The sequence below is a fragment of the Schistocerca cancellata genome, chromosome 3 (genome assembly GCF_023864275.1).
Source record: "Schistocerca cancellata isolate TAMUIC-IGC-003103 chromosome 3, iqSchCanc2.1, whole genome shotgun sequence".
In the NCBI taxonomy this organism is placed as follows: Eukaryota; Metazoa; Arthropoda; class Insecta; order Orthoptera; family Acrididae; genus Schistocerca; species Schistocerca cancellata.
In genome coordinates this window covers 41,941,126-41,957,377 of record NC_064628.1, presented here as the reverse complement: position 1 = coordinate 41,957,377, position 16,252 = coordinate 41,941,126, and the positions used below count along the sequence as shown (strand labels likewise).

The 16,252-nt window shown below is 39.0% G+C and overlaps 1 protein-coding gene across 1 annotated transcript in view; it reads left to right on the top strand.

Moving 5' to 3' along the window:
• The first annotated feature begins 745 nt into the window (after positions 1–745).
• The window catches only part of LOC126176878 (radical S-adenosyl methionine domain-containing protein 2-like), a 95,477-nt gene continuing 79,970 nt past the window's right edge, over positions 746–16,252 (top strand). The window contains exon 1 of the mRNA XM_049924078.1: positions 746–888. The gene's annotated coding sequence lies outside the window, so the exon portion shown is untranslated. The remainder of the gene's footprint in view (positions 889–16,252) is intronic.

Here is a 16,252-nt window from a genome sequence, read left to right as displayed (position 1 = left end):
TAATTAACTGCTTCTTTCGCTGAAGGCCAATGAAGCTCTCGATTTAATTGTTAACTCAGCACAGAGGTAAGTATCTATAATAAAATTCTAATATGGGTAGGTTAAATACTTTTGGCGAGAGAATTATTTTAGGTGTACTGCACGCAATAGATGAGCTCTGAACTTGCCCTTTGGAGAGACGCTACAGCTATAGTTTTATAGCTACCTTTTTGAAACTTCTCACATCTTTGTTATTATAGTGTATCTCCATTCTACGTAAATTTAAACATCCTAGCTTTATCTAATCACTTACTTAACCTATCTTGCTTCCGAACTTTTAGGACACAAAAACATAAAATCATAAATTTCAACCAAAATATTACTTTGTGAGATCCAGCATGCTGTTTCCATTAAATTACAATGAAAAAGGAATCTGAATATAAATTTTGAAGTTTCTAGCTCCTTTCTGTTGCGCCGATGATTTTTACGTAAAACGTCCAAAATTTCGAAAACTGTTAAAGTTTCTAAACTGGAACTTAACACATTATTATTTTAGCATCACTCCTGACATGCTATTAAATTTTCAGATTATTTATTTTATTTTTAAGGTATTGCGCAACATTCGTGACGTCATAGCTAGTTACAGCGGACTAGGCTGGCACACATTGGAAAGCATATGAATTTTATATGGAGTGAGTAGGCTGCTCCCCTACACAATGTCTGAGCACCACGGACCGTCAGCATTGTGCCAGCTTCCCCAGCAGAGAGAGGCCTTTCTTCAATGGTGTATCCAATGACAAGACTGGATACAGCTGATACAGTCGTTTTTGAAAGGTCGTAAATCCAAAAACTTAAGTTTTCAAGAACAAACTAAAACATTCTGCGGACAAGTATAACAAATGTAACAGGGTGAGCTTTCCATCGTTTAAAAACAGAATGAAATGTATATTTTGCCATTACTGCAATTGCTAAATTATGCAATCACTTTGAGAAAATTTAATTATAAAATGTTAGAAGAAGATCCTTTTTTAAGTAAGTAATTCATACACATGGTCAAGTCATGTTTTCAATACGGTTTTGTTTCTTTTTTACTCATAGATTTTCACAGTGTTGCAGCTCTAATCAAAGCACATTTAAAATGGTTTCATTGATCTTCATCATCATTAGCTACAGCATAGCAGTGGATAAGTACAGGCCATTTTATCAAATCAGCATATAAATATCAATATTCGTGCGGAATATAATCAAGTAAACATTGAATGTCCTGCATTTTGTTCTTGTTAATAGCCTCTGGTCCAATGCAAGCCTTTTCAAAATAAAAAACAGTAGACACTTCCAAAAATAAAAGACCGGATATATGCTTCTGTAATCCTCTTACGTACTCAGAAGCCGCAATAGCTGACTGTAACTTACTACGTTCAAAACGCATAAAGGCTTTTTTCGAACACGTCTATCTTGTAATTCATATGACAGCCCCCACCCCCGCCCTTTCCTGTAGCATATTGGAGACCATTTACAGAAGTTGTAGTTTCTATTATCTTTATGGTGAACTTAACGATTTTTGTAAGCACTGGTAATCATTCCACAATACTCTGTCACCAAATACACTCTATCAATTGTACTGGTTTCCCGATTCATCACTGAAAATTTGGTTTCACATGCACTATACGAATTGTGGGGCGGCGGGTAAACAATTAAAACATGTCCTTCACCGTTTACACAAGAGCATGAAAACTATTTTTGCCGTCAGCCAGAAAGCGATGGAGAACATACTGACCATACTTTCCAGTCTGCAAGTCCACGTTACTCACTGTATTCACCGAAAGAAAATGTTCGTACTTGCTATTTAGTCAGCAAGATAAGGAACTGTGACTATCAATAAAAGTTTTTACACGCACAAACATAATAACATTCCTGGTAACAATAATAATGTCCCTATCAGAAACAGCGCTGTAAGCAGTTTACAGGCTACCTCTACGGTCAGTTCCAAGTAAAACGTTCTGCCACCCTGACTACTAATCATCAAAGTTAATTGCTTGCCTTAAAAGTGGAAAACGATCTCTTCACCTGCCACGCGGTTTTGTCGACATTACAGGCAGCACACAAACAGTTACTTCCATGAAAACTAAGCGGTTCAGGGCAGTGTACAGTCCTCAAGAGTTCACTTCCGACTTTTATCGAAACCGCGTTTGGTAGCTGCTTGGCTGTGACGTCACCAGTTGCATAGTGCTCACAGGCATTTGACTGACGCGGATTGACTGATCTCGGTGCGAAGAGTCTCTTCTTACTGCCTCTCTGGCCGTTTACGCATGTAAACAGTCGGGCACTAAAGTCTACATACACCCTAAAAATAACACTTGAAGTAAAAATCAATCAAGAAAATATTATGTATTCACTTTCTTTGACTTAAACAGACATGATAGGCACTGAAAACAATATATACACTGCATAATTAATAGCAATTCCATATACTGACATGTTGAACATACAAAGGAAACAGCGGTCAGGTACTAAAGTAAACAGATACTGTGATGTTCTTCACATTCAGGCAGATACCGCAATTTTTTTTTTTTTTTTTTTTTTTTTTTTTTGTACGCAGGTGTAAAGTTATTCCACTCATTTACTAAGGCTGCTTTTAAATCATCTTTGCTTTTGATGCATTTTTTTTATCCTGCGCTTTAGTTCTCCCCTAAAGTGTTCAATTGGGTTAATGTCTGGTGACTGGGGAGCCGAATGAAACTATTTTGGTACGTTGTAAAGAAGTCATTCTTTTACGACAGTGGCTGTATGCTTGGGATCATTGTCTTACTGAAACACCCAGTCTGTTCTTAGTCCCAGTTTCTCCGCAGATTGCTTCAGATTCTCCTTTAAAATGGTGAAATATTTCCATTTATCCACAATACCTTCAATAAATACTAAATTCCCAACTCCAGCTGCAGACATGCAACCCAACGCAAGAATATTTCCACCACCATACATCACCGATGGGACAAGATTTCTCTTCTTCCAACTTTCATTCCTATGTATGGCATTCTTCATGACCTCTTTTCCAAAAGGGGAAGGAGGAATCACAGTTGTACGTGTCCTTCTCGGTTCCTTCTCCAATACAGCTTGTAGGTTACCTTTCATGACGCCTCCAGGTCCTTGAGAAACAGAAAACATAGACTAAGCTTCTAATCTCACCTTACAGCTAAGGTATGACAAAACTCATTCTACATTGAATTTTCCTTCTATAATTTAAAACTTGAGAAGTTATCAGAAGGAATTGTTATTTTTTTTTAAAGAGATATTATTTGGAAAACTATTATTAACTTTTTCAAAATGATTATTGGCAGCATGTCACTTCACAGAATTGTCACATTTCACTCTAATATTAAGCATGAATCACAAACTTTGCAATACTTTTTACATATAAACCACAGCTATTATGTGATAGTCAATGTCAGTTTTTAAATAGTCACATTTTGGGCTAGTTTGCAATTTATTTTACTGCCTTTGATATTGCTTTACTTAGAAAACTGAGCAACCTTCGTAAAGATATATCTTCATATGGCTCAGTTATCGTACGGTGTGAACATGCAGTCATTGCAGGTAGCTTGCAGGTCCATGCAACTCCATAATGATGCATTGTTTTCCTCTAACTTCAACACTTTCTCCAAACAAATACAAATGATACTTAATGTAATATGAACAGGGGCATTTTCGTTCCAAATTTAGTTTTAAGTGAATAATTTGAAAATTAATAAAGGAGCTTAATGGAGTCACATAGTTAATGCTTTTATATCAAAGTAAGGCTACATACGAATTTTCATCTTTCTGAGTCTAATATTTAGCACCTCCAATTTTTCGTATAAACGCCGAATTCGACCAAAATAATGCACCAATCAAGTTGAGACTTGTAACTTTTGATTGTGACTTACATTTGCGCATTGTAAAAATTTTTTAACTTTCTAGCCTCATTATTTAGCGCTACTTATCTTGCTCTTAAAATAATATACTGAGGAAAACTTATTCATCTGATCACTCTCGGATTTCACAGTTTTAAAATTAATACACTGAAGCAAACCCTGAAAAAGTTTGGAAAAGTTATTTTAATTTTTAAATCCACTCGTAGATTATGGTGCAGTTCGTTGTATACATGGTGCTATTGTTTGTGTCATGTAAGAAGGTGGCCCAATTTTCAGCCGTTCTGCGCGTCCCCCTCCACTAGCCACTGGCAGCTCTTTCCGAGCGGCTAGCCGCAAGTTACATACTGCACGTTGCCGCATTTCGCGACAACCGAATTATTCATTCAATTATCAATTTTTTGTTTCCTCTTTTTTCATGCAGCAGTATAACCGTGAATGTGTATCTTGTAAATGTATAAGTGCGATTAAAAAAAAGGTCAGGTGACGACAATAAACGTGAAGTACTTCACAAGCAGGAGAGGCCGATTATTTACCGCATTTATAATTTTTCAAACGTGAATTTAAAAGCAGATCTCCTACTGTTGACATTGTAAAACACAAGCACCTACTCCAGAACCATGTGGCGTCGGCCAAGCGAACTATAAAGAGAATTGTTAAGGAAAGTGTCAGATCTGTAGGAACAGCAGAAATAGTTGGTTTCGTGTCGCCTGGAAAGCATAGAAATCGATAGGAACATACAACACAAATGGATAGTTTTAACAACGGTGTTTTAAAGTGCTCCACGTGAGTGAAGAATGCCGAACATATGAAAACATGTTACAGCTATGCAGGCTTCAATGGTAAGCGCTTCGCCAAGGTAACGAATTTTAAAAGACGTTGGTTCCAGATATGTTAAGAAGAGAGTTTGGTTCAAAGAAGTGACCTAGGCGCAGCATGAACTATGTCCCATATAAAGATTCACAAAACAAGAGAAGGAGGTAATTCAGCAGTGTATTACCTTGATGAAACATGGGTCAACTTGAATCATTCCAAGAAGATCTGCTGGAAAATGAGTGAAGGCACTGGCGGTTTTAAAGTTCTCATGAGGATAGGTTCTCGGATAATTATTCTGCATGCTAACTCTTCTTCTGGTTTTCTTTCTGAGAATAAACTTGTATTTACGTACAAGAAAAGCAACAGTGATTACCATTCGGCAATGAACGCTGTCAGTTTCGAGACGTGATTCACAATTCTTGTCGTACCTTCCTTCGAAGTCAGTCATTGCCAATTGTAATTCAACTCTTATACAGAAGAAATCAAGAACAAACACCAGAAAAGCTAATATTTTTCCCCGGCTTAAAAATAAAAATATTAAGCACCGTATAAACCAGACTCGTGCCGATCTCCTGCATCTCGTTAATTTATACTGTAAAAATCACGTGACAGAGCGTACAAACTTGACTTCCTTGCACGTGAATGGGATCACACAGTTTTGCGTTTACCCGCGTGTCACTGTCATTGTTGTCCCATGGAATTTATTTGGGCAAAGGCGTTTTAAGGTTATGTGGAAGAGAAAAAAAAAACATTCAAGATAACATACAGTGAATCGCTTGTGCATGGGGCGACAGACAATGAGGCAACAGACAACATCCCACCTGTCGCATGGGTACAGACTGTGTGGCATGCTGAAAAGCTTCAGAAAGAAGAATTTGACAGGGAGTAGTGATGGATTTAAACCTTGAACCTATCATCGTAAATTTAAAATCAGATTATTCGGAAACAGACTCACATAGAAGTGACGATGGTATTAGGATGTAGACTTTGGAACAAAGTAATAATATTTCTTAGTTTAAGACTCGTGGTTTAAAAAATGTGTTTGTCAACATATCAGTTGCATACGTAATAATGAGAACTTCCTAGCCTTTTTGATTAGGACTTTGTATCCTTTTACTTATGTGACTATAATATTCAACATATTGCCCAAAGAGAAGTTAAGCTTCTCCCCGTTAACAACGAAAAATATGACAACTTACTGACCATTTTTACGATAGTCTTTTACATTAGTCTTTTATACCACTAATTCTTTTTTACACGCAGTGATTACACTTAACTATCGTCACACACACACACACACACACACACACACACACACCTCTTACACATTTTTAAAAATTCTGTTGAGCAGAAGCAGTTGTCAAGCAAATATAATTATTTCGGTTTGTACTTGAAAAAAGCGGAGGTTCGAGTCCTTCCTCGGACGTGGGTGTGTGTTGGTTCAAATGGCTCTGAGCACTATGGGACTTAACTTCTGAGGTCATCAGTCCCCTAGAACTACTTAAACCTAACTAACCTAAGGACTTCACACACACCTATGCCCGAGGCAGGATTCGAACCTGCGACCGTAGCGGTCGCGCGGTTCCAGACTGTAGCGCCTAGAACAGCTCGGCCACCCAGGCCGGCTTTATACTTGAAGTTAATTTTGTTGTATATTAAATTTTTGCTTATGATGTAGTTCAAATCGCAATAAATGGTAATTATTGCAAGCAGTTTCAATGTTGTTTTGAGAAAAAATGTACTCCGCGTCTTCATGAAGCTGTGTCAGCTGTTACTCACCTCCCGACGTCACGCAGAGTAAATCTGTGGAGCAGTGGACGTGAATTAATGACGCGAATTATTTCTCTCATTACGATTGATCGAACTTGGTTTTAATATTTATTATTCCTCTCATAGATATGAACGTATAACACAATGCACCGTAAGCAAACGAGCCTTACTGTTATCCGCGGCAATGCAGTTCGGCAACGTGGACTTTGTGCCTCAATGTGCGGAAACGCCGTCCCACGTGACGTGGGCTGTAGCAGTAGTGAACTGGGGCAAGTACCGGCACACTCGCCCGCCTATGTATCTCTCACAACGATAACAGCGCTTATTTCGCCACAGAATGTCCACGAAAAGGAAAAAACCGTTCCACTTTACCAAACGTTTAGTGTCCACCAAAGATACCTACATTCGAATCATACAGTGAATCTCTTTCGAATCATACAGTGAATCATACAGTGAATCATCGGAAAACAAACATAGCTCTTTGACATTTTACAGTACACATTCTTACATATAATCAGACAGGAAGGTGCACACTTCATTTTCTCCTTTCTTCGCAATGCCTTCAAGGCATACATGCATTACAGACTCATTATTCTTCAGGTTACTAATACAAATTACATTTACGCATAGCTGTCGAAGATAAAATACGTCATGTATAAGCCGTTTTGGCAGTGGCGAGTTTTGCATGACGTCAAAACAAATACCAAGAAGTGAATCACCACACTTACCTTCTCCCACAGTAATTTTCATGTTCTTGAAGCACTTATCAGCTAGGCGTTTACAACAAGCTACTCTTTTAGCAGTATCGTTCAAAACAGGACTTCCCATTTTTGAGCTCTTCGCATTCCATGCAAGTGTCAACTAGTCGTGGACTGTCTGACAGACTGAAAAGTTTCCTTGAATATTTGGGATAGCACTTGTATGTAATGCCAGAATTGGGGTGTTTTGTACGTGACCTGAATTCTGAGACTGGAGTCCACATATCTAACTCCACGTGAAGAATACCGTGACTCTTGTGCAGGAAATGACGCTATGTTACCATGAATGATTTTACACGTACAGGCACTGTAGCGCGTTTCTTAATACCTGTTCCCAGCATATCTGGTGGATTCTTCTTCTGAAGCATTAATATGTGAAGTTTCCTTACTCTTTCCAGTTACACCAAACAGAATTGAAAACTGCACGACATGCTTTACGTCGTTCACTGTTTACTGGCACAAAAAAAAATCATAGGAAGACATCGGTGACCATTTCCTAGTATACTCATGTCCTGTGGCCGTCCTTCTTCTATATGTAGGTTTTGCAACAAGAAAGCCAATCAATAATGCTTCCTGTTCATTTTTGTGTTAAATTCTCGGAAGGGCAGCAGAGTATCAATACAGTCATTTTCTGTGAGCTTTTAGAAACACTTGTCACGGAGCCTTGACGAAAGCTGTCTCCTATTTTCAGATACAATATACACTAATAACGTAAAATATTTTGATACAGCCATGAAAGTATTGTACTGACCTGTACATTGTTCACCGGTTTTTCTTTCTGCAACGTGTTTTCCTTCACGGTTAGAATACTCATAACCTTCCACTTTTGCTGTTTCTATAACATCTTGTAACAACACTAACGTTATCCTACTGTATATGTAGGCGTTACAATCTGTTCGTAATTTCCAACATTACATTCTTGTTTCATTCTTTTCTTGGTGCTTTCACCACGTTCCAACTCAGTACTTGACGCCATTTCAATCTCACAACACATGCTCAGAAGTAACAACAATCGAACTACGAAAAGCGAAACGTACTGCATACTGGATTAGCTTGTATATAAATGTGAAGATGTCAACTGGATTAGCTATTCGACAGATGGCATGTAAAAATGATCACTATTGAAGGGACATTATTCCAGGAATAAAGCCCTTTCAAAGATACTGTCACTCTAACGAAGTCGCCAAAACATATTGACAATGTGTGGAATAAAGATCTTTTTATGCAGGAAGATGTATCTTTGTGTATAGAATCTGGTACTGTTCTTAACCCATTTCGTCAAAATTTGAAGTACGATCCTTTCAAAAACGACTATAAGTTGTTGAACGTGAAGAAATGTAATCAGTGGCTGGTTGGAACCATTGATTATAGTTTTTTCATATTTTATTGCAGTCACAGTCGTCCAACAATGACTAACGTTCAAATTCTTGTGTTGTGACGTTTGGGCACTCTGTTATTAGTGCTGTTTGGGTACTCAGTTATCTTTACTTGGGCCTTCGTTCAGCTGCGGGCATGCAGGTTCCAACAATCGCACTCGCGGGCTAGGTGTGTTGGAGATTATGGTATCTGTATGCGAACGGTTAGTAATATGGGTTGCCAGGTGTTCGATTTTTTACCGAACTGATCGATATTTCAACCACGTATTCGGTGTTCAGTACCAAAGTATGAATTATTTGGTATTTCTAGAATTCCATTCGTATCACTAATTTATTTATTGATTTGCAAAATCAGGTCAGTAGCTGAGTGGCAATATGGTAAAAGCAGAATCAGAGATTCGTTGTAATTTAAAGTTTGCAACAAGAAACGACTTCTACCAGAAAAATTCATCATCATTAGTATTCTGCCTAAAGGCAGGTTTTCACCTGGTAGTTCTCCAGGCTATCCGGACATCTACCATCCTCTTCAGGTCTGCATAATTTCCTCTTCTCTTTATGTCGTCCATCATCTTGTATCTCCTTCTTCCTCTCAGTCTTCTTCCACAAACCAGTCGTTCCAAAGCATTTGATAGCAAGCACTCCCTTCTCAATGAATGTCCCAGCCAGTTCTTTTTCCTTTCTCTTACAACCTTCAGCAGACACCTTCTCCCACCAAACCTTTTCAGTATGTGACGCCGGAAATGCATATCCTCCTATTTCCATCTATTGCACCGCAATTTTTTTTCCTTATTTTGTTACCTGAAGATATAACATTTCTGTGTCTTTGTATATTGTAATTGTTTTACTATTTGTATATATTTATGCATTTATGTCGACGTATAATTGGTTTGTTTTGTAAATTTTATTTGTATTTTTACGCTGGGTCTGGCCCAGGGAAAACTATGCTATCGAACGAATACATCGATAGGTCGTGTGGAGAACCAAAGTGTTTAGGATCTTTGGTAGTGTTAACTCCGTCGTGTGGAGCGCGGGCAGAGGGAGTCTGGCTGGAGTAGTGCGGTTGAGCAGGTGTGTTGTGTGACGCTCCCGCGAGTTGCCGCGTTTTCAGGGTTGGGCAGCATGTAATTGCGCTCGACTTGCTATGATAGTTTCTGACACGGTGTCGCGGACGGGAAGCATTAGCTAGAGCACATCAAGAGCCCGTTTCGCCTGGTGACCGTGTCGAGAAGAAGGCGCGCCAACATCCAGCTTCTGCAACAGCGACGGCCGACAATGAGTGACTGTCGCCATCTCCTCGATCGACGGCTTCAAACCTTCAATCAACCAACAAGGAAGACTGGAAGTACGTAAAGTTTTAGAACTGTATGGCAGACTTCAGCTTTTCAAACTTTTAAAATTGTTGTATCACAAAATTACAGCAACTTAGCAGGAACCTTTGTTGCTCATTGTCCCAATTGCATTACCAAGCAGGGTCCCTTCATTTTCCGGAATGAACCCGAGTGTCGTTGAAATTCAAACGCCAGCATCATTCGATTTCACTGCTTTAATTTCAAAGTTCAGTTAAGGTATTCATAGCTGGCTACAATATTTAGATTACACAAGCACAAATTAAGAGTGCGAGTTTTGTTACCGTATTTTAGCTTACCTGTGACTGCAGCTCAGCTTGGTACGTACTAAATTTTACTATTGTTAATTGTTCAGAATCATTTAATTCAAGTTCAAAGTTAAATCTCTTATTTCTAAATTGCGTAGATTCAAGTAGCTTTTGAAATGATTGTTGAGGTAGTCCAAGACTAACCGTATTTTACCGAATTTCGATGTGCTTCAGAAAGAAAGCTCACTATTAACTTCAGTCACTAAATTAACTTTCGATTTTCTGGTTTTATTAATTCTTTTGCTAAATTAAGTCAGAATGTAGCGAAATTTATTACTTCTGACAAACTTTCAGTTTTCACACTACACGTGTCAACCTTCAGTTGCCACGCTTCTAGTGCTAATTATATGTGTAATAACCTTTCTTTTTCAGTTACTATAGTAATTGTCCTTAGGACTGGCGACCGTAATTTCCCCCAAATCTCAAATATCTAATTACCGCTAGTTAATTGTTAACGTAATGGCCGCACATTTACTTTCTTTATTAACTTTACCCCTATTTCAAAATTAATTTCCACCAGTTTCATTTGCATTTTTCCTTTCATTTAGATGTAACCCTCTCCTCCCTCTTTACCGACAGATTAACTTCGGTGACGATTGCATTTCCCAAATTTCCATTAGGTACACGCGGTTTAATTTTTCACTGTCATTAAGGTCGATAAGTGAGGGGGAGGTTACAAGTACTCTTTCATTACTCACTCTTGCCATCCAACTTATTCTCTCCATTTTCCTCCGCATCCACATCTCAAATGCTTCTAACCTTTTTTCATCCTCTCGTCTCAGTGTCCATGTTTCTGCCCCATATAGTGCCACGCTGCAGACAAAACATTTGCCAAGCTTTTTCCTTAGACCTTCATCTAATTTGCCACATAAGAGTCTCCTCTTTCTGTTGAATGCATTCTTCTCTATGGTAATTCGAGTTTTCATCTCCTAGTGACATCTCAAGTCTTCAGTTATTGTGCTTCCAAGATATTTAAATTTACTTGTCTAATGGTATATTGTCCTATTTTAATAATGGACAGTCTGCGTCTTGTACTGATGACCACACTCTTTGCTTTTGCTGTGTTTATTTGCAACTCGTATTCCACACAAGCTTCATTCAGATCTTTCAGTATGTTATTCACTGTCCGTTCACTTTTGCCACTAATACCATGTCATCAGCAAATCTTATACATTCTGTTTTCTTTCAACAAATACATATTCCTCTTTTCCCATCTAAGCCTCTCGCAATAATCTCTTCAACGCATGCGTTAAACAACTGTGGGGAAATGCAACAATCTTGTCTAACACCTCGTCCAATGCTGCTTCCTTCTGACATTTCATTTCCAATCCTTATCATTACTTTCTGATGTAAATATAGATCCTGTATTAGTCGTTTCTCTTTCCAATCTACCCCTTTGCGCTTCAAAATATCCATCAGCTTGTTCTACTGAAAGCCTTTTCTAAATCTATAAAAACAGCAAAGATTTCTCTACCTTTTTCCACGTATCTTTCCCCTATAGTTCTTAACAGGCCAATAGCATCTCTTGTTCCTTTTCCTCTTCTAAATCCGAACTGCTCCTCTGCAATCCCTCTATCCAGCTTGCCATATAGCCTTCTATTCAACACTCTCAGCAACACTTGGTAGCTCCATGAGAAATTAGACTGATGGTCCTACGTTCTCCACATTTTTTAGTGTTCCTTTTTTTCTCTATTGATATCATAACTGTTGCAAGGAAGTCCTCAGGACATTCACCTTTATCATACACTACTGGCCATTAAAATTGCTACACCACGAAGATGATGTGCTACAGACGCGAAATTTAACCGACAGGAAGAAGATGCTGTGATATGCAAATGATTAGGTTTTCAGAGCTTTCACACAAGGTTGGCGCCGGTGGCGACACCTACAACGTGCTGACATGAGGAAAGTTTCCAACCAATTTCTCATACAAAAACAGCAGTTGACCGGCGTTGCCTGGTGAAACGTTGTCGTGATGCCTTGTGTAAGGAGGAGAAATGCGTACCATCACGTTTCCGACTTTGATAAAGGTCGGATTGTAGCTTATCGCGATTGCGGTTTATCGTATCGCGACATTACTGCTCGCGTTGGTCGAGATCCAATGACTGTTAGCAGAATATGGAATCGGTGGGTTCAGGAGGGTAATACGGAACGCCGTGCTGGATCCCAACGGCCTCGTATCACTAGCAGTCGAGATGACAGGTGTCTTATCCGCATGGCTGTAGCGGATCGTGCAGCCACGTCTTTCTGCGAAACCCTACATTTCAGCAGGATAATACACAACCGCATGTTGCAGGTCTTGTACGGGCCTTTCTGGATACAGAAAATGTTCGACTGCTGCCCCAGTCAGCACTTTCTCCAGATCTCTCACCAACTGAAAACGTCTGGCCAATGGTGACCGAGCAACTGGCTCGTCACAATACGCCAGTCACTACTCTTGATGAACTGTGGTATCGTGTTGAAGCTGCATGGGCAGCTGTACCTGTAGACGCCATCCGAGCTCTGTTTGACTCAATGCCCAGGCGTATCAAGGCCGTTATTACGGCCAGAGGTGGTTGTTCCGGGTACTGATTTCTCAGGATCTATGCACCCAAATTGCGTGAAAATATAATCACATGTCAGTTCTAGTATATTATATTTGTCCAATGAATACCCATTTATCATCTGCATTTCTTCTAGGTGTAGCAATTTTAATGGCCAGTAGTGTATATCTCATTACAGAAGTAGACTATTCCTTTTATTGCCTTGTTTCCCAGACTCTACAACAGTTCTGCTGGCAAATCATCAATTCCAGATGCCCTCCTATTCTTCATCTCCTTCAGCGCCTTTTCTACTTCTACTTCCAAGATGGTAAATCGCTTTCCATGTTTCGGCACATCTTGCTCCTCTTCAGCCTTAATTTCTCTTTGTATTTCATCCCCCTTATACAAACATTCAATATATTCTTGCCTTCTGTTCAATACCTACTGTGGTTCTTCCGCTCTTTCTATTTCCATGTTATTCCTCTTTGTTTTACGTTCAAAAACTATCTAACTAGCGACTCTATACATCATTTCATACCAGAAAATTAAAGGTACAATAATTGTCGAGAACTGTAACTAACAATAATAATCATGAGTTTCAATACTTAATAAATGTTTTACAGTGTTCACCCTCTGCCCTCACTTCGGTAAAAGTTTTCACCAGACAGTGTTCAGTAATTTTGTCAGTTCAGTCTGGCAGCCCTGTTAGTAACATGTATGACCTTTTGTGTTCAATGAACTCGCAAGTTGCTTTTTTCAGGCACAGTGCACGATACATAGAACGGTATATACCTTAGTCCAGCATTTCTAGAGCGCTTTGGCGTACAAAGTCAGAAAAATGGCGAGTAAACTGTATCGCTGGTACCGTTCTAGAGCCAAAGATGATCAAAAATATCTTAGCAATAGATAAGTCGTTATCTCTGTCAAAAACCAAGACAACAGATAATTCTGAACCTATACATTCTGAAGCATCAGCACCATCGAGCCATAACGGGTATGCCCAAACAGATAAAACTGCAGATATTATGCCTTCCCAAAAAAAAAAAGCGAAAATACGGGCCGAGAAGAAGCACTTAAAAGCTTCTACGAAGCGTCTTACCACAGTCTAACATACACAGTCGCGACACTCACTGCTGTGAAAATTGTTAGCATTTGACAGCTGGTGCTACACTAGCGCCCCAAGCGGCGAGAAAACAGCTGTAAAATTAAAGTTTGTTTTTAATGATCTTTCTTGTTAATTAGCGTGGTAGTTATTACATTTTTGCTTTCCAAGTATTAGTAAATTATTAACAGCCGAATCTTCCTGTTTCAGCGACGTAAGCTACAGATTAATGATGAAGAAATACTTTGAGATTTGTGTGTAATTGCACCTTATCCGCTGAAAACAAAAGAATATAGACACATATTTTATGTGTGAGGAAAATATGTTTTTGTTGTTATCTGTTCTAATTATGACAGGCACTTTCCTTTATGCGTAACTACTTTGTAGGGAGCCTAATGTTTTGCACCATCTTATACTTTACTAGACTTTCTAATACATAAATATGTTTTCTGTAAATGTAATTACTTTTGATTCAAAAGCCAATGTGTTCAAGATTCTTGCCGTTTGTGATGCAGCAACAATTGTGGCATTGGTTTCTTCAATGTTGGGAAACAGTTTTATTACTTTTCTTCTTTTATTATTATGTCTGTTTGATTTTTCCTTCAACTACAGTTGTGGTAGCTTAACTGCTACATTGAATAATGTAGGTAATGCGTTCCACACCCGTTTCCTATGTTCCACATTCACTGATTTGATTGGAAGTGTAGTGAAGAAAACTTCTTGTTTTTGCATAGATATACGGCGCCTTTCTGCAAAAGATCAGCTCTTCTGATGTTGACTAGCAACTTTTTTGCTCTTAAAGAAGGCGACATTCTCCTGTAAATAACTGTAGATTACAAGAAAATTATAAGTAAATTGTTCTGCAATGTAGCGGTTCAAATCTCCTAGGATTTTTTGGAATCCTAAAGAAGGACAAATGTGGTATCTTCTCTTCCTGGTTTCTGCCATTTATTGCGCTACAGGCGCTCCTGTTAGTAAAATCCATTCTACAGACCAATATAAAGAATTACGTTGTTGTTGTTGTGGTCTTCAGTCCTGAGACTGGTTTGATGCAGCTCCCCATGCTACTCTATCCTGTGCAAGCTTCTTCATCTCCCAGTACCTACTGCAACCTACATCCTTCTGAATCTGCTTAGTGTATTCATCTCTTGGTCTCCCTCTACGATTTTTACCCTCCACGCTGCCCTCCAATACTAAACCGGTGATCCCTTGATGCCTCAGAACATGTCCTACCAACCGATCCCTTCTTCTAGTCAAGTTGTGCCACAAACTTCTCTTCTCCCCAGTCCTATTCAATACTTCCTCATTAGTTATGTTATGTGATCTACCCATCCAATCTTCAGCATACTTCTGTAGCACCACATTTCGAAAGCTTCTATTCTCTTCTTGTCCAAACTATTTATCGTCCATGTTTCACTTCCATACATGACTACACTCCCATATATGGCTACACTCCATACAAATACCTTCAGAAACGACTTCCTGACACTTAAATCTATACTCGATGTTAACAAATTTCTCTTCTTCAGAAATGCTTTCCTTGCCATTGCCAGTCTACATTTTATATCCTCTCTACTTCGACCGTCATTAGTTATTTTGCTCCCGAAATAGCAGAACTCCTTTACTACTTTAAGTGTCTCATTTCCTAATCTAATTGCCTCAGCATCACCCGACTTAATTCGACTACATTCCATTATCCTTTATCACTCCCTTCCCAACCACTGCTTCCCTTTGATGTCCATCGACTCTTATAACTGCCATCTGGTTTCTGTACAAATTGTAAATAGCTTTTCGCTCCCTGTATTTTACCCCTGCCACCTTCAGAATTTGAAAGAGAGTATTCCAGTCAACATTGTCAAAAGCTTTCTCTAAGTCTACAAATGCTAGGAACGTAGGTTTGCCTTTCCTTAATCTGGCTTCTATGATAAGTCGTAGGGTCAGTATTGCCTCACGTGTTCCAGTATTTCTACGGAATCCAAACTGATCTACGCCGAGGTCGGATTCTACAAGTTTTTCCATTCGTCTGTAAAGAATTCGTGTTTGTATTTTTCAGCCGTGATTTATTAAACTGATAGTTCGGTAATTTTCACATCTGTCAACACCTGCTTTCTTTGGGATTGGAATTATTATATTCTTCTTGATGTCCGAGGGTATTTCGCCTGTCTCATACACCTTGCTCACCAGATGGTAGAGTTTTGTCAGGACTGGCTCTCCCAAGGCCGTCAGTAGTTCTAATCGAATGTTGTCTACTCCGGGGGCCTTGTTTCGACTCAGGTCTTTCAGTGCTCTGTCAAACTCTTCACGCAGTATCATATTTCCCATTTCATCTTCATCTACATCCTCTTCCATTTCCATAATATTGTCCTCAAG